Source organism: Trachypithecus francoisi, unplaced genomic scaffold, assembly GCF_009764315.1.
Source record: "Trachypithecus francoisi isolate TF-2019V2 unplaced genomic scaffold, Tfra_2.0 Lachesis_group13, whole genome shotgun sequence".
Classification (NCBI taxonomy): domain Eukaryota; kingdom Metazoa; phylum Chordata; class Mammalia; order Primates; family Cercopithecidae; genus Trachypithecus; species Trachypithecus francoisi.
Window position 1 is genome coordinate 130,139,135 of NW_022681458.1, and position 23,358 is coordinate 130,162,492.

The 23,358-nt window shown below is 43.9% G+C and overlaps 1 long non-coding RNA gene and 1 other non-coding gene across 2 annotated transcripts in view; one reads left to right on the forward strand and one right to left on the reverse strand.

Annotated features, from left to right (window-relative positions):
- The window catches only part of LOC117095184, a 173,779-nt gene that overhangs the window by 22,085 nt on the left and 128,336 nt on the right, over window positions 1-23,358 (reverse strand). The gene's annotated exons all lie outside the window — the stretch shown is intronic.
- On the forward strand, window positions 6,784-6,887 carry LOC117095541. Its single transcript, XR_004442069.1, has one exon. It is a non-coding gene; the product is annotated as a small nucleolar RNA U13 (small nucleolar RNA).

Here is a 23,358-nt window from a genome sequence, read left to right on the forward strand (position 1 = left end):
ATGCACAAGCTTCAGTAACCGACTCGATCAACTGGAAGAAAGAGTATCAGCGACTGAGGATCAGATGAATGAAATGAAGCGAGAAGAGAAAACCAAAAGAAAAAAGAAGAAAAAGAAATGAACAAAGCCTGCAAGAAGTATGGGATTATGTAAAAAGACCAAATCTACGTCTGATTGGGGTGCCTGAAAGTGAGGGGGAAAATGGAACCAAGTTGGAAAACACTCTTCAGGATATCATCCAGGAGAACTTCCCCAACCTAGTAGGGCAGGCCAACATTCAAATTCAGGAAATATAGAGAACGCCACAAAGATACTCCTCCAGAAGAGCAACTCCAAGACACATAATTGCCAGATTCACCAAAGTTGAAATGAAGGAAAAAATCTTAAGGGCAGCCAGAGAGAAAGGTCGGGTTACCCACAAAGGGAAGCCCATCAGACTAACAGCAGATCTCTCGGCAGAAACTCTCCAAGCCAGAAGAGAGTGGGGGCCAATATTCAACGTTCTTAAAGAAAAGAATTTTCAACCCAGAATTTCATATCCAGCCAAACTAAGTTTCATCAGTGAAGGAGAAATAAAATCCTTTACAGAGAAGCAAATGCTTAGAGATTTTGTCACCACCAGGCCTGCCTTACAAGAGACCCTGAAGGAAGGCCCTAAACATGGAAAGGAACAAGCGGTACCAGCCATTGCAAAAACATGCCAAAATGTAAAGACCATCGAGGCTAGGAAGAAACTGCATCAACTAACGAACAAAATAACCAGTTCATATCATAATGACACGATCAAGTTCACACATAACAATATTAACCTTAAATGTTAATGGACTAAATGCTCCAATTAAAAGACACAGACTGGCAAACTGGATAAAGAGTCAAGACCCATCAGTCTGCTGTATTCAGGAGACCCATCTCACATGCAGAGACATACATAGGCTCAAAATAAAGGGATGGAAGAAGATCTACCAAGCAAATGGAGAACAAAAAAAAGCAGGGTTGCAATCCTAGTCTCTGATAAAACATACTTTAAACCATCAAAGATCAAAAGAGACAAAGAAGGCCATTACATAATGGTAAAGGGATCAATTCAACAGGAAGAGCTAACTCTCCTAAATATATATGCACCCAATACAGGAGCACCCAGATTCATAAAGCAAGTCCTTAGAGACTTACAAAGAGACTTAGACTCCCAGACAATAATAATGGGAGACTTCAACACTCCACTGTCAACATTAGACAGATCAACGAGACAGAAAGTTAACAAGGATATCCAGGAATTGAACTCATCTCTTCACCAAGCGGACCTAATAGACATCTACAGAACTCTCCACCCCAAAGCAACAGAATATACATTCTTCTCAGCACCACGTCGCACTTATTCCAAAATTGACCACATAATTGGAAGTAAAGCACTCCTCAGCAAATGTCAAAGAACAGAAATTATAACAAACTGTCTCTCAGACCACAGTGCAATCAAACTAGAACTCAGGACTAAGAAACTCAATCAAAACCGCTCAACTACATGGAAACTGAACAACCTGCTCCTGAATGACTACTGGGTACATAACAAATGAAAGCAGAAATAAAGATGTTCTTTGAAACCAATGAGAACAAAGATACAACATACCAGAATCTCTGGGACACATTTAAAGCAGTGTGTAGAGGGAAATTTATAGCACTAAATGCCCACAAGAGAAAGCAGGAAAGATCTAAAATGGACACTCTAATATCACAATTAAAAGAACTAGAGAGGCAAGAGCAAACACATTCAAAAGCTAGCAGAAGGCAAGAAATAACTAAGATCAGAGCAGAACTGAAGGAGATAGAGACACAAAAAACTCTCCAAAAAATCAATGAATCCAGGAGTTGGTTTTTTGAAAAGATCAACACAATTGACAGACCACTAGCAAGACTAATAAAGAAGAAAAGAGAGAGGAATCAAATAGACACAATAAAAAATGATAAAGGGGATATCACCACCGACCCCACAGAAATACAAACAACCATCAGAGAATACTATAAATGCCTCTACGCAAATCAACCAGAAAATCTAGAAGAAATGAATAATTTCCTGGACACTTACACTCTCCCAAGACTAAACCAGGAAGAAGTTGAATCCCTGAATAGACCAATAGCAGGCTCTGAAATTGAGTAAACAATTAATAGCCTACCCACCAAAAAAAGTCCAGGACCAGATGGATTCACAGCTGAATTCTACCAGAGGTACAAGGAGGAGCTGGTACCATTCCTTCTGAAACTATTCCAATCAATAGAAAAAGAGGGAATCCTCCCTAACTCATTTTATGAGGCCAACATCATCCTGATACGAAAGCCTGGCAGAGACACAACACAAAAAGAGAATTTTAGACCAATATCCCTGATGAACATCGATGCAAAAATCTCAATAAAATACTGGCAAACCGGATTCAGCAGCACATCAAAAAGCTTATCCACCATGATCAAGTGGGCTTCATCCCTGGGATGCAAGGCTGGTTCAACTTTCGCAAATCAATAAACGTAATCCAGCATATAAACAGAACCAAAGACAAGAACAACATGATTATCTCAATAGATGCAGAAAAGGCTTTTGACAAAATTCAACAGCCCTTCATGCTAAAAACGCTCAATAAATTCGGTATTGAGGGAACGTACCTCAAAATAATAAGAGCTATTTATGACAAACCACAGCTAATATCATACTGAATGGGCAAAAACTGGAAAAATTCCCTTTGAAAACTGGCACAAGACAGGGATGCCCTCTCTCACCACTCCTATTCAACATAGTGTTGGAAGTTCTGGCTAGGGCAATCAGGCAAGAGAAAGAAATCAAGGGTATCCAGTTAGGAAAAGAAGAAGTCAAATTGTCCCTGTTTGCAGATGACATGATTATATATTTAGAAAACCCCATCGTCTCAGCCCAAAATCTCCTTAAGCTGATAAGCAACTTCAGCAAAGTCTCAGGATACAAAATTAATGTGCAAAAATCATAAGCATTCTTATACACCAGTAACAGACAAACAGAGAGCCAAATCAGGAATGAACTTCCATTCACAATTGCTTCAAAGAGAACAAAATACCTAGGAATCCAGCTTACAAGGGATGTCAAGGACCTCTTCAAGGAGAACTACAAACCACTGCTCAGTGAAACCAAAGAGGACACAAACAAATGGAAGAACATACCATGCTCATGGATAGGAAGAATCAATATCATGAAAATGGCCATAGTGCCCAAGGTTATTTATAGATTCAATGCCATCCCCATCAAGCTACCAATGAGTTTCTTCACAGAATTGGAAAACACTACTTTAAAGTTCATATTGAACCAAAAAAGAGCCCAGATTGCCAAGACAATCCTAAGTCAAAAGGACAAAGCTGGAGGCGTCACGCTACCTGACTTCAAACTATACTACAAGGCTACAGTAACCAAAACAGCATGGTACTGGTACCAAAAAGGAGATATAGACCAATGGAACAGAACAGAGTCCTCAGAAATAATACCACACATCTACAGCCATGTGATCTTTGACAAACCTGAGAGAAACAAGAAATGGGGAAAGGATTCCCTATTCAATAAATGGTGCTGGAAAAATTGGCTAGCCATAAGTAGAAAGCTGAAACTGGATCCTTTCCTTACTCCTTATACGAAGATTAATTCAAGATGGATTAGAGACGTAAATGTTAGACCTAATACCATAAAAACCCTAGAAGAAAATCTAGATAGTACCATTCAGGACATAGGCATGGGCAAGGACTTCATGTCTAAAACACCAAAAGCAACGGCAGCAAAAGCCAAAATTGACAAATGGGATCTAATTAAACTAAAGAGCTTCTGCACAGCAAAAGAAAGTACCATCAGAGTGAACAGGCAACCTACAGAATGGGAGAAAATTTTTGCAACCTACTCATCTGACAAGGGCTAATATCCAGAATCTACAAAGAACTCAAACAAATATACAAGAAAAAAACAAACAACCCCATCAAAAAGTGGGCAAAGGATATGAACAGACATTTCTCAAAAGAAGACATTCATACAGCCAACAGACACATGAAAAAATGCTCATCATCACTTGCCATCAGAGAAATGCAAATCAAAACCACAATGAGATACCATCTCACACCAGTTAGATTGGCAATCATTAAGAAGTCAGGAAACAACAGGTGTTGGAGAGGATGTGGAGAAATAGGAACACTTTTACACTGTTGGTGGGATTGTAAGCTAGTTCAACCATTATGGAAAACAGTATGGCAATTCCTCAAGGATCTAGAACTAAATGTACCATATGACCCAGCCATCCCACTACTGGGTATATACCCAAAGGATTATAAATTATTCTACTACAAAGACACATGCACACATATGTTTATTGCGGCACTATTCACAATAGCAAAGACTTGGAATCAACCCAAATGTCCATCTGTGACAGACTGGATTAAGAAAATGTGGCACATATACACCATGGAATACTATGCACCCATAAAAAAGGATGAGTTTGTGTCCTTTGTAGGGACATGGATGCAGCTGGAAACCATCATTCTTAGCAAACTATCACAGGAAGAGAAAACCAAACACCGCATGGTCTCACTCATAGTTGGGAACTGAACAATGAGATCACTTGGACTCGGGAAGGGGAACATCACACACTGGGGCCTATCATGGGGAGGGGGGAGGAGGGAGGGATTGCATTGGGGAGTTATACATGATATAAGTGATGAATTGATGGGTGCTGACGAGTTGATGGGTGCAGCACACCAACATAGTATAAGTATACATATGTAACAAACCTGCAAAACGCACATGTACCCTAGAACTTAAAGTATAATAAAAAAATAAATAAATAAATAACTAAATAAAGGAATTGAAGATGTTTGGTTTTAAATGACATTAAAAATATTAGCACACTTTATCCTAAGTAAACATCGGCAGTGGCTACTTTACATAGACTCATTCCTAATAGAGTCTTTTGTTCCCCAAATTCCACTGGCTTACCAGATTCTGTTGTATTACTATGGCAGTTAGTTCTAAATTATCAACTCAGTGGTATACATGATGTCTTTTGTCATGATTATCTGTCATTTCAACGACTCTGAATCTTAGGAGCATTCCTAAGATTCCTAATTAATGATCGTGACTTTCACACTTCAATTTTCCACATAAACGTGTCCTTGTGGAATATCGTTCCTTACAACTTTTTTTTTTTTGAGACAGAGTCTCCCTCTGTCACCCAGGCTGGAGTGCAGTGGCGTAATCTTGGCTCACTGCAACCTCCGCCTCCTGTGTTCAAGTGCTTCTCCTGCCTCAGCCTCCCAAGTAGCTAGGATTACAAGTGCCCACCACTGCACCCAGCTAATTTTTTTTTTAAATGTATTTTTAATAGAGATGGGGTTTCACCATATTGGCCAGGCTGGTCTCGAACTCCTGACCTCAAGTGATCCATCTGCCTTGGCCTCCCAAAGTGCTGAGATTACAGGTGTGTGCCACCGCTCCTGACCAGCTTTTTGAATTCATGGAAAAATACATTGCTATGAAAATAAAAATATTCATTCCTATATAATTTAAAATTCTCCTCTATTACCCAGCAGTAGGAATGCCCTATTATGGTGAACTGTATTCCATACCACACCTTTTACTGCCTTGAGCTATTCTGTATCAGTTTCCATTTGAGGCAGGCTTTTCTAGAGCATTTTTTGACCCCAGCCCAGAGAGGACAGACAAGTGCTAGGAAGCTTTTTTCTGAGACTTTGCATCAGAAATATCTTGTTTCTTTACCTGTAATGAAGACTAATAGAGCCTTAATAATTTTCAAACTCTGTAAATATTACTCCATGTTTTCTAATTTTCCGTATTTTAGTTGAGAAAGTCATTTTCTCTGTTAGTTTAAAAAAAACAGTTTTGTCTCTTCTTTGGCTGGTTAAAAAACATTTTTCTGTGTAGATGAAACTGAGAAATGTCAGCAGGTGCTGCCCCGTTTTCAGTATTTTCTTCAATTACCTTAATCAACATTTAGTGAGCTCATTCAGTCAGAAAACTCAGGCCGTTAGTTCAGAGAAACAGTTATTTCTAGCCTTCCTCCATCTGTTCAGTTCTGTTCCTATGGAATTTCTAATAGCCATGTATTAGGACTCTTGGAAGTCTCCGTGTCATTCATATCTTTCCTCTGTTTATCACTTTCATCTGAGCTTCAAGAGATTCCCTTGAACTAATTCAATAATTTGTTTTTTTCACTCTCCAGTGTGCCATTTACTTCAGTCATCACGCCTTTTGTCCACTTACCCCTTCTTGAGATGACTGCTTTCTGTAGCAGCCCGCGGCTGTTCTACCGTGTCCCACCACCTTTTCCTCTCTCAAAACACATGCTTTTGGGTTGTGGTTATTATTGATGAAGTCATTTTTTCTCTCTCTTAACTCTTCTTTTCTCCTCCCCATGGTATCTTTGTTTAATGACAGGAACCTGTTTGCTTTAAATGTTCACACTGGGGTGGGCCTGGTGGCTCACGCCTCTAACCCCAGCACCTTGGGAGGCCAAGAAGGGTGGATCACCTGAGGTCAGGAGTTCAAGCCCAGCCTAGCCAACATGGCAAAACGCTGTCTCCACTAATAATACAAAAATCAGCTGGGCGTGCTGGTGCATGTCTGTAATTCCAACTACTTGGGAGGCTGAGGCAGGAGAATCACTTGGACCCCGGAGGTGGAGATTGCAGGGAGGCGAGATCGCACCATTGCACTCCAGCCTGGGTTCAAGAGTGAAACTTCATCTCCCAAAAAAAAAAAAAAAAAAGTCATGCTGGATGTTTTTGTGGTTTATGAATGTGATGATTGGGTGTTCACACTCAAGTGTGAGATGTGCCTCTCTCAGACCTTGTTCCAGTGTCGGTACATTACCGGTCTGACATTTAAAAAGAAGTGTTCACACTGGTACTGCTCTTCGGGCTTTGCAGCCTTTCCATTCTGTGATCTTGTTCTTTGCAAACATTCACATAGAGATACCTGATTCATTCATACTGAGAGTTGAGATGAAATCTGTCAGATACTTCGTAGGTCAGTGTTCAATTTTTTATGGTTACTCACTGTGAGATATAATTTTGCCTTTTCCACTAGTTGAGTTATTTCAGTGGGAAATAACTGGAGGAATTGGTAGAAGAAAGTGCTTAACATATTCTCACTTAGAATACTATCTTGATCCTGGAGGACCTTAGGTTTATTTCTTTCAATATTACCATAGAGATAACTGTGTAAGATAACCTCTTACATAGAGATAATAGTAAAACAAAACAACAGCAAAACACACTACTGTTTTTTGTTTTGTTTTGTTTTGTTTTGAGATCGCCCTTGTTGCCCAGGCTGGAGTGCAATGGCACCATCTCAGCTCACTACGACCTCTGCCTTGCAGGTTCAAGTGCTTCTCCTGCCTCAGCCTCCTGCATAACTGGGATTACAAGAACACACCACCATGCCCTGCTAATTTTGTATTTTTAATAGAGATGGGGTTTTACCATGTTGGTCAGGCTGGTCTCAAACTTCTGACCTTAGGTGATCCACCCACCTTGGCCTCCCAGTGTTGCTGTTTAAGAAGAATGCAAATGAGGCCTGGCTTGCGGGCATTTTTGCTGGGGCGGTTTCCATGCAGAGGTTGCTTTCCCTGGTGCCATGCTGTGTTAGGTGGCACCTATGGAATTCCAGCACGCTCCCCCAGGAAGCTCATCTCTCTGGAGGCTGAAGCCCCTGAGGTGCTGCACAGGGCTCGCTCTAAAGCTGCCAAAGTCCCCACTGTTTTGCATATGACCTAAGCTCATGCCTGCCTGGTCTGCCAAGTCCTAAATGGTCAAAGCTTCCACACTCGTGAGTCCTTCCCGAGCAAGCCTGCTCACTGCCTCTATGCCCCATCTGTAAATAATCTCAACAATTCTCTAGGACTTTCCCAGGCCTCCCTCCGATGCCTTTATCCACTCCTTGCCTCCCATCTGGGCTTCTCTTTGTAAGGTCCTTCCACAGATAGACATGCTATCGTGACTTTCTGGGAGCCTCTCTGGCCCACGTGATTTCTAGGTCTACCTACTACCTCCATTTGTTACAGCCTCAGATCCATACACCCTGGCCCCATGGCCTACCCCAGGCCTCAGCACACCTCCCAGGTAGCCCTGCCTCGGCCCAGCCCACCGTTGACAGGGGACAGGCTTCAGAGAGCTGTTTCCGATCTGTCCCTGTGAGGTATCTGAAGGCAGACAAGCTGCTGTTTAGGCAGATGCGTGGATGCTCTGCCCTCCCCTCACCGTACTGGTTGCCCACGTCCCGCGGAGAGTCGCACTGCCCTCAAACTCATCGCTGGGTAACTTGCCAGCTCTTCGGCATCTTATTCTTCTTATGGTGCCATCACGTCTTAGGCACTCATTTTCATCCCTCAGTCAGAATGTAAGCCCATTGAAGGTTTTGTGTTCTCTTTCTTTTTTCCTTCTTTTTTCTTTTCTTTCTTTCTTTCTTTTCTTTCTTTCTTTTCTTCTTTCTTTCTTTCTTTCTTTCTTTCTTTCTTTCTTTTCTTCTTTCTTTCTTCCTTTCTCTTTCTTCCTCTCTTTCTCTCTTCCTTCTTCCTTCTTCATTCTTTCTTCTTTCTTCTCTTTCTTTCTTTCTCTTTCTTTCTCTCTCTTCCTTCTTCCTTCTTCTTTCTTCTTTCTTTTCTTCTTTCTTCTTTCTTTTATCCTTCCTTCCTTCCTCCCTTCCTTCCTTCCTTCCTTCCTCCTTTCTTTTTTTGATGGAGTCTCACTCTGTCACCAGGCTGGAATGCAACAGCACGATCTCAGCTCACTGCAACCTCCGCCTCCCGGGTTCAAGCGATTCTCCTGCCTCAGCCTCCCAAGTAAGGGATTACAGGTGCGCACCACCATGCCTGGCTAATTTTTGTATTTTTAGCAGAGACGGGGTTTCACCGTGTTGGCCAGGCTGGTCTTGATCTGTTGACTTCATGATCCACCCACCTCAGCCTCCCAAAGTGCTGGGATTACAAGCATTAGCCACTGCGCCCAACCTTCTTCTTTCTTAAATTGCAAACAGATTTAGAGCTAAAGTTTTAGAAAGACTTGCTTGTAACTATACTCTAACTACTGTCTACTGTGATAACTGGGCAAGATACTCAACCATGTTAAGGCTTGTATTTCTGGACTGTCAAACGGTAGTAATACTGATCAACAAGGATTGGGGGACCACTGGCAAGAACACCACGAAATGCCTTGTATTCACAGAACATTTCATTAATGACTTTTCTTTTCTTTTCTTTCCTTTTTTTTTTTTTTTTTTGCCTAGAATGGGACTATACAAATAGGAGAAATACTCTGTACTTATATTGAGCAAACAAACCAAGTTGTGATTAACAGTAAGAGACCAAGAATAATACTTCTAGTTCCAACTTGCCCACTGAAACATTTTGCTACATGGGATTATGTCTCAAAATCCATAATCATTTTTATGATTAGTTCCAACATGACTCCTTCCCCACAGCTTCCCGTGAAGCTTTCCTGAGTTCAGGCCACGACTGCAAGCCCAGGACTTGCAACACTCCCTGGGGAGGGCCAGCTGATGGTGTGGCTTTTCTCCAAACTGCACCCGAGTTCATCCCTGAGTGATGCTGGCTGCAGGGCTGCAGGAGATGCTCAGTCTCCTTCCTCTCCCTGCTGGGTTCATGTTCTTGGAAACTAGACAGGAACATTCCTGGTGACCATCTCAGACACCCACATCTCTGTCCACCAAGGCTCCTCCCCTGCCCCGTTGTTCGGTGCCCCTTTCTGACCATGGTTCTGGGCATCAGACATCACAATTGCTTCCTTCTGGAACTCCAGGAGCCCTTCTTGCCTACCTGCTCCACCCAATCAGAGTAGACTCAGGAGCATCTAAGAGCTGCAGGAGCCTGTATGTCTTCAAAGATCTCACCACCTAGCGGGACCCGCACACCGCCAGGCACTGCGATGTGCAGCCTCGGGACTATGAGTCGTGCTCGTGTGCACTCAAAGCAGACTCTCTTCTCTGGACATGAGAGGATAAGCAGGTCTTTGAGGAGGAAAATGCACTCACAGGCAGACCTGGCTTGAACCCAAAGCACCACTCCACTGCATGGTCCCATGCTTGTACCACCTGCACCTGTGAAATGGGATAATACCTCCTCCTTTAGTCATGGTGCAGACGGCGTTTGTGAGGCACTTTGAACTTATGTATCTCAGTACTGAGTCCCAGAAAAATAGGAGACATTCGAACTCTCAGGCCAGGGTCCTTTGCCCTCAAAGTGAGGCCCTGGGAGAAGAGGACCTTTCAAAACGGAGATCAAATGCTGATTCTGAAGCATATGGTGCAGTCACAACCCCTGAGGCATTTTGCAATATAGGCAGAAAGATGAGACATGCACACTCATGAAAAGTTAAACAGCTATAGAAGATGCCAGCACAAAATAAATCGCAAAGCAGAAAGTGACAGGCACCAAGTAAATGGAGCCAGTGACTCCTGCCCTCAGTCAGAACCTGGAGAGACTGCATGGCCTGGAGGGAGCTGGGAAGCTTTCTAAACACAACCAAGCTTGGGGCAGTTTCTGGAGGCACTTTGCTTGGTTATATTTAATTTACAACCCCAAGCTTATTTAGCTATGGTTTAAAACTGGATCAATGCGTCTTCTTTCAGCCAGGGCCTCAGAACTCCAAGGACAGCACTGATGGGGTGCATTGAAGGAAAGGCCGGGAGGGTCTCCTGCCTCTCTGCAGTCACCAGCACACACATTCCCCATGGAACAGAAACTGTCTATGGCTCCCCATGAGCCCTGAAGGGCCAGCTCCTCAGGGCTCTCTCACCTCTACCTTCTGCCACTTGGGCTCCTGACACCTGCTGCCATCTGCACGATCTGTGCGATGGAACGTGGTCCCTGTGCTCAGGCAGCTCAGTGGGACACAGCTAGATAGCATGTGGCAGCTTAAGCACTTCTGGGAACGGCCACAGTGAGCGTATGTGCCTGCACTTGCCTGAGTTTCCACACCAGAAAGCTGATTTTAGTATTTTTCTCTTGCACCCCAAAAAACAGCTTTCCCATAAGAAGGTTTGCAGTGTGGCCAGCTGCCAACCAGGCTGGGTAGAGCTGTCCTCACTCTAATTCTTTTGGTTTATTTATAAGCCTGCTTTCTGCATTCTTGCTTCTCCAGATTATCTGTTCCCCTGAGGGCGAAGGGAAACCAGGCTGCCCCACATTGACTGCAGCTCAGTGTTCTCTGAAATGCAATTAAAATGTTAAGGATGATGGACAATCAATATTTTATACTCTATACAAAAAATTCCCTTCCTAATGGCCTGACGTGGGAGGTGATGCAGTGAGTGAGCCCAGGGCTCTGTCTACAAAATGCCAGCATAACCAGTGGCAAAACGAGTCATTTCTGTCTCATTGCCAATCTCCCCACCTGGTTTCCCTCCTGGTGCCCCATGTTATAGCCAGTTAACTAGATGATTTACTCTGACATCGTGGAAGGCAGGGCCACAGAACAGGAGAGCCAGGTGCAGAGCAACCTCACAGGGCATGATGGGGCTCCCCTCACTCTTTCCATGAGACGAACTACAAAATATTATTCTTCTGAGTTCTTGCAAATACAGGCACACCCAGGGCATGCATATCACCACTGCCCAACTTTCTCCATACCCCAGACCTGGCCTCAGCATGACTCCTGGGACACCCCCAGCCATCCTCAGCCACCTTGAGACAAAACTGAAGGACCTGCTGTCCAGGGTCAGGTGGTGCCTCTCTTATCTGAAATCACGATTCCTCCCAGCAGCCTGAAGAACAGCAACATGCACTGTTTTACAGATGCTGAAGTGGGCCTAGCAGCCTCAGGATTCCCAGCTAGGATGGAAGAGAACCCCAGGCTCCCTCTCCTTCTCCAGCCCATCAGCCGCTCATCCCCACACTGGGAGTGAGCATTCACTGTGCTCCAGGCACCGTGCTGGACATGGGCATGAGTACAATAGAACAGTCTTTCTCTTCTGAGCACTCACATTCTGGGGAAAATCATTAGACCCTCCCATGAAGGAGGCCCTGCCCCAATTTGGTGGCTAAGACAAGGCTGACTAATAACAACATGTGTACCCATCCTCCTTGCCTCCCACACCACCTGGTCCTTACTGTATCACAAGACTTCCGTGGTTCAGCGGAGCATGAGCCCAAGCAGAGGGAGATTAAAGCCTGGCTGTGCCACAGCTGCTCTTGTGGACCACTCTGCTGCTCAATCAGCTTGTCTGCTGGATCACACAGTCTGTGGGCTCATTTCCATGAATGCTTAAGGCTTTCTGGGTACCTTCTCAGGGTCCAACCTCACAAACAGAACAGTATCAGGAGCACCTAGAGACAGGGTGAGGAGATGATGAAACAGATGGCGCAGACGGGGGGCTGCAGCTGGGGCTAAGTCTGCAGAGAAGCCACGGGTTGTCAGCCAGGCAGACCCAGATTTGAATCTGGACTGTCACCTGCTGCTGTGAGTCCTGGGCAAGATGGTGACGGAATATAGCACAGCATGTCATAAGGTGATACCCCAAATTCTTCAGATAATCAATGTTAACAAACCCAGTGTGGGCTGATAGAGTCCAGGAAGGCTTCTTGGAGCAGGCAATGCTGGAGTCCTGTAAGTGTCCAGGTGGGAGTGGGCGGGGACATTGAGTGGCAAGAGGAAAGGATAAGAGGCTGGAATAACAGGCCACCTTCCCAGACAGAGGCGTAGCGGGTTTTCCTGAAGCAGAAGACGTGGGAGGGTGAGTATCAGGTGAAACTCGGTACAGGGCAGGACAGGCCAGGAGGGCTCCCTTGATGTGTCGCACCCATCTGTAGCTGAGGCAAACATATCTTCCAGTACCCAATTCCACAGCTTTCTAAGAGGACCAATTATCACCTTTCATGGTAACGTTATTGTTTTTCCTCCTCAGTGTGCACCATGGGCCAGGAACTACCAGGATATGTCAGTTCTGCTTAACTATGAGGGGAAGTCGTCTGTTTTTATTCATACAAGCTTGTGGTGGAAAAGAAATTCATGCAAAACGTTAGGTTTAAATGCAAGATGTCAGAAAATGGTGCTTCAGTTTGGATGCCTTGGATTCCTGCAGAGGCTTGCCTCCTGGCTCGTGGGCTGCACCGACCACCTGGTGCTGAGAGTAAGCCTGGGCATTTCACATTTATTCTCTCCCCTCATCCTTATCTCAGCCCTAAGAAGCACCCAGAGTCAAAGAGGCCCAGATGCACGATGAATCATTAGTGGCATCAGGATCTACACAGCAGCAGTCCTGCCAGGGGCCTGGCCTTCTGCTGCCACAGCAGGAGCACCAGGCAGTGCAGGCAGCCAGCAGGTCCTCATTCTGTCCCTCATGTGGGGCCTCTTCTGCACCCCTCCAATGTCCCTGCTGCCTCCTAAACGTTAGCACCCAGCACCTTCTGGCGCTCCTGCAGCCATGCTTGGAGTGACTGCTTTGTCGGCTGACCCTGGGGTCCATGACCGTGGCCAGCAAGGTGCTGACAGCCAGCCTTTCCTGTCTGTGCCCAGTTCTGACTTCGTAGGGTACACCCAATACTTTGGCTTCTTGAAGAAAAAAGAACCACACAGCTGAGCCGAGAGAAGATTTGCATTTCCCAAGCCCCAGCCATCTGCCAGAAGGCCACTCTGCTGGTGGCCCCGGCTTTACCAAATGATTCATCAGCAATTCTAGAAGAGAAAGTTGTTCTCCTGGTGATGGATTTACTCCGCATCCCTGACTCTGGACAGAAAAGAGTAAAAAGGAGACACAATTTTCCATCTGAAAACATGTGTTCTCTTAACTTACCTTAAGAAAGAATGTGAACTTCTTTGCGACTGCTCTCTCCTTTTAAGAGAACATTTTCTCAGTTATTGCTCTGACAAGACAAGGAGGGCCTATGTTCTGAAGAGCACAAGGTATAGAAGACCACACCTGTTCTGCTAATGCCATCAGCAACATGCTCAGTGTGGACGTCGTAGATAAGGGCTTAATAATGTTCCGTCAACCCCAGATCCAGGAGCAACACGGATGATGGTCATGGTTCACTGAACGCAGGCAAGCTTTTTTTTTCCAATTTGTTATTATCATTTAAATTAGAAACACTTTGTATTACTAGATAAGCAGGCCAGGAGCATCAAGGTCCAACCTAGCCACGGTTCATTGTCTGGGGTCACACAACCAAGGCCTCCCAACCCCCTGGAGTCACCTGTGTGGGGCCCGTGCTCTTCAGTCCCTGAGGCATGGAGCCTCAGCTTGTGGGATCCTGGAGCCGGGTGTAGGGGGACTTCCTTGAGGAAAGCCTCAAAGCTGGTGAGTGAGCACTGCTTCCTGGGGCCTCTTTCTCCCAGAGACATCAGGGTCTCACTGCCCCTTCCAGCTCTCTGGCCAACCAGGTGACACTGGGAAGACAGTCAGAGGAACTCAGACCAGGCAGTGTGCGTTTGAGTGTGACATGCAGATGGTTCCAGGGAGCCTTGGTGTTCCAGGGAGCACCTCAGGGTGGCAGTGTGGGTGGGAGCAACAACTTCCCACACAGATATACACCTGCTTCCCACACGGATATACACCTGCTTCCCACACGGATATACACCTACTTCACACACAGATATACACCTGCTTCACACACGGATATACACCTGCTTCCCACACGGATATACACCTGCTTCCCACATGGATATACACCTACTTCCCACATGGATATACACCTACTTCCCACATGGATATACACGCTTCCCACACGGATATACACCTGCTTCCCACACGGATATACACCTGCTTCCCACACGGATATACACCTGCTTCACACACGGATATACACCTGCTTCACACACGGATATACAACTGCTTCACACACGGATATACACCTGCTTCACACACGGATATACACCTGCTTCCCACACGGATATACACCTACTTCCCACACGGATATACACCTGCTTCCCACACGGATATACACCTGCTTCCCACACGGATATACACCTGCTTCCCACACGGATATACACCTGCTTCACACACGGATATACACCTACTTCACACACGGATATACACCTACTTCACACACGGATATACACCTGCTTCCCACATGGATATACACGCTTCCCACACGGATATACACCTGCTTCACACACGGATATACACCTGCTTCCCACACGGATATACACCTGCTTCCCACACGGATATACACCTACTTCACACACGGATATACACCTGCTTCACACATGGATATACACCTACTTCCCACACGGATATACACCTGCTTCACACACGGATATACACCTACTTCACCACAGCACATTTGCCTTTGGCTGCTCTACTGAAGTCTGTGTTTTGGGCAAGGTTGTTGCGCCTGAAAACATGTGAGTCATTACAATAAAAGCATTGCCCTTGGACATAGACACATTTTGTTTCATCTTAAGTCCCTCATCCACCATCATGTACCATTATTTAGGGCTTGAATTCACTCATCCAGAAACTATTTACTGAGCATCGTCCATGTGACGAGAACGATTTTATTAAATGAGATTATCCGCAATATATTACAGCTATACGATGAGTATTGGTAAGAAGTGTGGGAGTGTCTACAACTTTACCTCAAAAGAACCCATGCAATGATATCAATAAATGCATGTCTCTGGCACTTATGTGGTATGTATATGTGCACCCCATGTCTGTGTACAGGTATGTCAGCACCTCGCCCATGGGTTTGGTGCTATGTAGCAGGATGTTACAGACACTGAAGGAATGCACAGTCTGGAGGTAGAAATAGGACTGTAAAAAGTGAAGGAGGTAAACAGAATAAGCAGACACTCAGTAAATCAGAGAGGGCTTCCTGGAGGTGGTGAGATTCGAATTGGGTCTTAAACTCTCACTCAGTAGGTAATTGCTTGAACACCTAGCACTCATCTTCCCTCGCAGCACCCTGATTTCTCTTAGGTAACTCCCTTTATCCCATTGGTATATTTCATTTACCACAGTGGCTTGTCCTGGAATGTGCAGAAGTCCCAATAACAGCCAATAAGAATGACACATGGGCCTCATACTGGTGCCATTGGCACCAGAGAGGCTCTCTTTTTGCTGGATGGGCACAAGGGACCATGCTGGCCTGGAGCCCTGGGTGACCCCAAGAGGGCAAGGCTGGCAGAGAAGAATAGGGTCAAGAGATGAAGAAGCCACATCCTGACACACCACCGAGTTCAATTCAGACATGACCAAACTGCCCTGGCCTTGAACTGCTCAGTTATTCTGAAACCATCCCTGTACATTTTATAAAATTAATCAAGGAAGAAGAGAGAGGGGGAAATGAATGAAAGCTGGCTTGCCGCACACTCGGCATTCCTCACCAGATGGGGCTGCTCTGACCTGCTTCCTCAGAGTTGCTTGGTTCCTATTGTCCTAGAATCATGTAGACTCTGTTACAAGATTCCAGTTCTCCTTACCGGCTCTGTAGACAACAACTTGAATATTACGAAAGGTTACGTTTTCCCTTTGAGAAATTCTTTTAGGTCCTGTGTAAGAGTGAAACTACCAATGCCAGCTGGTCTGAAGGATGCCACTGATGCCAGCTAGTCTGTAGGACCCCACTGAGGACCCCAGGAGGAGCTGACTCACCAAAGACTGCAGTTTCCACATTCTGATAATTTCATCCTCTTTCCCCCAACCAATCAATGACCCCAGTCTTCCAGGCCCTCGGCCTCCATGATCCCCTTAAAAACCCCAGGCAAAAGTTCCTTGGGGAGAGGGATTTGAGGGTCTCCTCCCACCTCCTTGCTTGGTGGTCTGCAGTCATTACACTGTTTCTCTGCTGCATCCCTGTGGTCTCAGTGTATTGGTCCATTACCATGCAGTAGGCATACAAACCTGTGAGTCTTGCAACAATTCCAGCAAAGTCAATCCAATTTTGGTAGGGTTTTCTGAAATGGGAACTTTGAAAGACAAAGACAGACAGTGTATTTTAACAAACACTTCCCCTCATTCTTCAGGAAAGGATTGGTACACGCCATGAGGCAGATGGATCTATGAGAAGAGTCTGTCTGGATCGGCTCTGGTTCTTCTCCCTCATATCACCAGGTTCTGCTGGTCCCCAGAGCCATACATTGAATTTTCATTTATTCTCTATATACTTCTAGTCAGATTTCAACAAATATCTTCTTGGTCTTTCATCCTAAATTTGTATCAGTCTAGAGTAATTTCCAAGTATATAACCTGCTTTGCCAAGGAGGTTTGGCCTCTTGCTGGCCTCTGCAGAAATAAGACTGACTTGTATCCTCTGTTTCTCACTTAGCCCCGTGGAAGTGAAGCCCCCATTGGATGCCAGTTCACCCCTGACTTATCTTGGAGTTTTCTGTCCTGAGTTTTCCAACATCTGCATGCAGTTTTCTCTCCCACACCAGCAAGTAAGTATTCACTCAGTTCACTTTTATCTTTAAAGGAATCTCAAGTGTGGGTCTGACTGAGAAACCTCCATGAGAGGAACAGGATGATGTGACACTTCCTGTGTCACACTATTAAACCTCCCCTTGACCCCAGCAACTTGGACTTTATGGTTAACGTTCCTCACTCAGTCTCATTTGGGCTCTGTTGTTTATGGCCATCCCTTCATCTGGAATGTCTATCCCTTCCCACCTTTCTCTAGGTCCTCCTCATTCAGGGACGGGAGGTTTCCCACCCTGTATTCTGAGATGATGACCTGGGCTCTGTATTGATGCCCCTTGTGCCTCTTTACAGACACCTGCCTCCACCTGCCTTGTTGTTTGTCTGTTTGCCTCCCCCGCTAATTTAGGAGATCTACTTAGAACATAACTCCCACCTCAGTCTCTTGGGAAAATGTAGGTGGTTAATAAATGTGTGTTAAAATATATTTAATTGAGCTAAATGTGTAGTAATCTAAAAACTTGCAGTGGTAAAATCATTTAGTAAGTTAATGTCTCTAGCCAGGTGTTCACAAGGCCGATCACAGGGCCGAGAGTGGGCTGCCAGCATCTAATGATTCCGTGCATCCTTTCAGATTGAACTGTGCACAGCTTCGTGGGCCCTCTGAGGGACTGGGCAGCATTAATAATTCAGGTGCTCCATTCGGAGAAGCCTGTGCGGTGCCAGAGCTGGAGGAAAAGGCAAAATGACTCAAGCTGAGAGAGGAGTGTGGAGGAAAATGCCAGAACACAGCTCTAATCTTGACTACTATTTTAAAAAAAAATCTTCAGCTGTCAATTTTGTATGCAGAGCTTGTCAGACTCTCAAATGAACCAGGGGAGATTTCCTCACTAAAACTAGGAAAAGGTTATATTTGATGAGGGGTTTGAAAGAGGAGCGTTAAAAATTACAATTCTTGATTTAAAATGTGGAGAATTTTTTAAATGTTTGGGAGAGCAATTTTGAAGGGTCACTGGGTGTATTCATCCCTGAAGTGGTCTCCCCCAGCTTTGTGCAGTCTTGGTGCAGAAAGAACAGCATTTCTGTGAAATGCTACAGCCATAATGAAGGCAAGCACCTTGGGAAAAGAGCAGTTTCTATGCAGAGGTGGAGGAGAAGAAGAGGAAATGGATCACACTAGCTCCTCAAGTCGACAGAGAGTTACTGTAGCCTCCACTCCCAGGGGCAGCTGCTGAGCTGGAAGCTTGGGAAATACAAATAGGCTCAAGGACCTGCCTGTGCTCCCTCCCACTCATGCCCAGGAGGAGCTCACTGTGGGATGCAGCACTCAAGGCAGGAACCTATGAAAAGGTGTCTAGTGACCTAATATCTGAAGGGCCCTGGTGAACACAGAGAGACAGAGAAAGCTGTTTTCTCCTCCAGCAGCTCACAGCATATTTGAAAAGCAGTCCACAAACCCACACAAATTTACAAAAGAGAAATTTGCTCATGGCACAGGACAACAATGAAGAAAGGTTTATAGTGTGTGCAGGCCACGTGTGGTCTCCAGATGAGACTGAAGGATGGTGCGAGTGCTCTAGGTCATGGCGATGGAAAAGACTCTGTGGAAGACGCAGAGCTGGAGCTACAGAGTGAAGAGCAGGTTGGGTGAATACCGACAGGAGGAAGTCGGAAGCACCAACGGGCTGTGGGAGCGAAAGCACATGATGGACAGGTGGACACTGGCCTCTAGCACTGACCAGCAGGAGCCACTCTTTCCCCTGCCGGAGTCTCAGCCGCTGTCCTTAGGATGAAAAATTGGAGGCTAATCATGGGCAATTCCAGTTCAGCATCCTATGTTCTTTAAATAGGTGGTTGGAAAATTGGGGTTTACAGGGGTTAAGGGTGAAATAGCCGAGAGACTAATTCAAAAAATATAAAGAGAAGAGAAGTGGTACCGTGTCCCCCTGGGGTTGCAGAAAATGTACACAGTCCACTCCATGGCTGCTGGCACACTGCCAACCTAGACTAATTATACTCAAATATCTAGCATAATGTCAAGGATTCTAATAATATAACAACAACATTTTTTGAAATAATTATTAAGCAAAAAATTAAATTGGTAAATACATGTTTTGGCCTGATCATGAATATTTTCCAGTGCTCAAATCAAGAATCTAAGATTTGTCATACCCAACATAACGTCGGGGACAGGCTGGCAACAGGGATGACAGGAGATATGATCAGGACAGTGATTCCGGAGAGAGCATCCCAGAAGTTCATCATTCCACTTACTTATGGCTATTTCAGTTTTTAAACAAGGCTCAAGTCTAGTTTTCAGATATTCAATATTAAGAAAAACTAAAGGAATAGAAAAAGATATACCAGGAAAATATTAATTAAAGAAAACTGATTTAACAAAAGAAAATTTAAAGCAAAAGGCAATGGTTATTGAGAAAAAAGAATTCTTGGACACAATAAAATGACCAATTTTCAAGAAAGTGATAGCAATCCAGAGCCTGTAAATGCCTCGTAACATGGTTTAAAGTATACATAAAGGTAGAACTGACTGAATGACAAGGATAATTTGAGGAGCCTAAACAGATAAATAACTCTGATGGGTGAAAATGTATAAAGTAGAAAACCAAAAATAGAAAAGTTCATGAAAAACAAAAGTTTATACTTTAAAAAAGACTAATAACATTAACAGACTCTAAAAATAAAAATAATAATAATGCTAAGAAAACTAGAGACTAAGTTGTCCCTTCGTATCCACGGATAATTGGTTCTATGACATACCACAGATAGTGAAATCTGAGGATACTCAAGTCTCTGATATAAGATGGCATAGTATTTGCATAACCTATGCACATCCTCCTACATAATTTAAATCATGTCTAGATTACTTATAATAGCTAATACAATGTCAGTGTTATGTAAATAGTTGTTAAAGTGTATTTTTAAATTTGTGTTATTTTTTCATTTTTGTATTGTTACTTTTTTTCAAATATTTTCAATCCATGGTTGTTTAAATCTATAGAGGTGGAACCCACAAATAAGGAGGGCTAACTGTATATAAGTATGTAGATATTTTAAAATTATAAAATAGATATCTTAGGGATGCTATAAAAATACCTTAGGTTGAGTAATTTATAAAAAACAGAAATGTATTGCTCACCATTTTGGAGGCTGGGAAGTCCAAGGTCAAGGTGCCAACAGATTTGGTGGAAGGTGAAGGCCTGTTCCTCATAGATGGCACTTTCTATGCATCCTCACATGGCAGAAAAGGCAGACAAGCTCCCTCAGGCCTCATTTAAAAGGTCATTAATCCCATTCATGAAGGCTCCAAAGACCCCATATCGTCATATCATCACCATGGGGATTAGATTTCAACATATGAATTTTAGGAGGGCACATACACCCATCAAAAATTAACAAGCCTCAAGCTCAGGCAGTTTTGGAAGGAAATTCTATATTCCCAACCAAAATGGTATAAAAGAGACTGAATATATTTATCTAGAGAAAACAATCAGAAAAGTAGATCAAATATGTAAAGCCATGGTTTTTAAGACACTGCAACAAAGGACAAAGATCCTTGAGAGACAGGAAATGAATGAAGTGAGCCCTAAAATTGCTACAACTTACTACACTGAGACAGTTTCAAAGTCATGGCACAGGAGGGAAAAATCCCAGTGGAGTCCTTTAGACTCCCTGCATTAAGAAGATGGAACTGGGCCGGGCGCGGTGGCTCAAGCCTGTCATCCCAGCACTTTGGGAGGCCGAGACGGGTGGATCACGAGGTCAGGAGTTCGAGACCATCCTGGCTAAAACGGTGAAACCCCGTCTCTACTAAAAAATACAAAAAAAGCTAGCCGGGCGAGGTGGCTGGCGCCTGTAGTCCCAGCTACTCGGGAGGCTGAGGCAGGAGAATGGCGTAAACCCGGGAGGCGGAGCTTGCAGTGAGCTGAGATCCGGCCACTGCACTCCAGCCTGGGCAACAGAGCGAGACTCCGTCTCAAAAAAAAAAAAAAAAGAAGATGGAACTGAGACTATGGGGAAACCAAGGCAGATAGATTTCCAAAAGCAGAGTAGTAGAGAGAAGAGAGCTGAATAGAGAGAACCCTAGAGGGTCCCCAACACGTATTTAGTAGACTAGTGATCAGCACGTATGTGTGAGAAAACTGAGGTTGAAGAAGAACACCCCCAAAAGATTAGAATGATGAATACCTGCCACACACACAGAACTCAAGAGTCTGTTCCAACAGCCACACTGGAAATATCTAGGACACAGGGATCACTGGGTAGAGTTCTCAGAAGGATCCTGTCTCAGTAGTGGATAAGGATCAGCTCCACGCTGAGCATTGCTCTGCACTCAGCTAAAACACAGTAAAAGAAAAACTTGAAAGCATCCAAGTGTTTCAAACTAGGTAACTGCATCCCTGAACAAAGCTCAAGGATGATAATAGAAACACAAAAATACCCAGGATCTAACAACACAATTCTCAATATTTGGCATCTAATCAAAACCTCCAAGTGAGAGCAAAAATCATTCAAATGAAACTAATCCAGAACTGACACAGATGTCAGCTCTGACAATGATGTAAAAACAGTTATTATAACTGTACTGCATATGTTCAAAAAGATGAATTGAGGCACAGAGATATAATAAAGGCCAAAATGAAACTTGCTGAAATGAAATCTGTATCCTAGGAGGTGGAAAATTTACTGGATATTTTCAGCTTCAAATTCAACATCAAAAGAGCTTGGAAATTATCACTTTCTTCCTTACAACAGGAAAACAGCTGAACAAACTGAAAATCAATGACCTTTGGACCCATCAGAGAATTGAGGTTGCAGAGGAAACCACCTCAAAATTTGGATAGACAGCTGAATGCTGAGATTCAGAGCTGAGATTGGCTTACTAGGAGCTAAAACCTAAAGTCCTAAGCTAACAGAGACACTTAAATGGTAATTCTGACAAATTGCTGAAGGCTGAGAACTAGCAGGAGCGTGAGAAACTCCTGAAGCCATAGTCTCGGGGAAAGGCCCACACGTTCATAGGTTTTACCTCCAGAAACCCCATCAGGTTCTCACTGTGAAGAGCTGGGGAAAAAATTACCTTATGTCTCTGGCAGGGGGAAGGAGAAAGTAGCCGTTTTGATAAATGATCAGTACATTCTTCATTGGAAAGTTATCTTCTTCATGAGAAAACTTTACCAGAAACGTATCCCATCTAGAGAGAAAGGTGTTTGCCTTACTTGAGCTCCCTCTGACTTTCTTGTCTAACCTAAAGTGGGAAGGGGGGAAAAGCTAAGAAACATTTGTAAAGGTCTCATCCTGATGACATAAACCGATGAAAAGGCTGATAAAATTTAACCACAGGATTCTGGAACACTTCTCAATTCCCACTTTTTACCCCTACATTAATGGAGCTGTGGGATAACAGGTGATTATAGCTGAAAGAATGGCACAGATTCGAATTAAGAAAAGTGTGCTTAAGGGAAACCAAAGACAACAAGGAAGACAGAAGCAAAGACAACGGAGTAATTTAAAGATCTTCACACCTGTAACAACGGCAACTCTTAGAAACAGTCCAACTCGTAGCCAGATTACATAGAATGTCATGGTTTAGTCTTCAATAAAAAACGACAAAGAATGATCAACTTTAGGCAATGCACAACGAAAAGAAATAATGCAAGAATCAGAACCAGACTTATATATGACACAAATTTTGGAATTAATCAATCAAGAAATTTAAAATAACCATGATTAATATGCACTGAAACAACGAGACATCAACATACAAAAAAATGTATAAAATGAATTTAGACATAGATCTTAAACCTCCCACAAAACTTAAAGTGTATTATAGACCTACATGTAAAATGCAAAACTATAAAACTCCTGGAAGATAACATAGCAGAAGACCTGCGTGTCTATGGGTCTAGTGATGACCTTGTAAATACAACACCAAAGGTATGATCCATGAAAACAAATCTGAT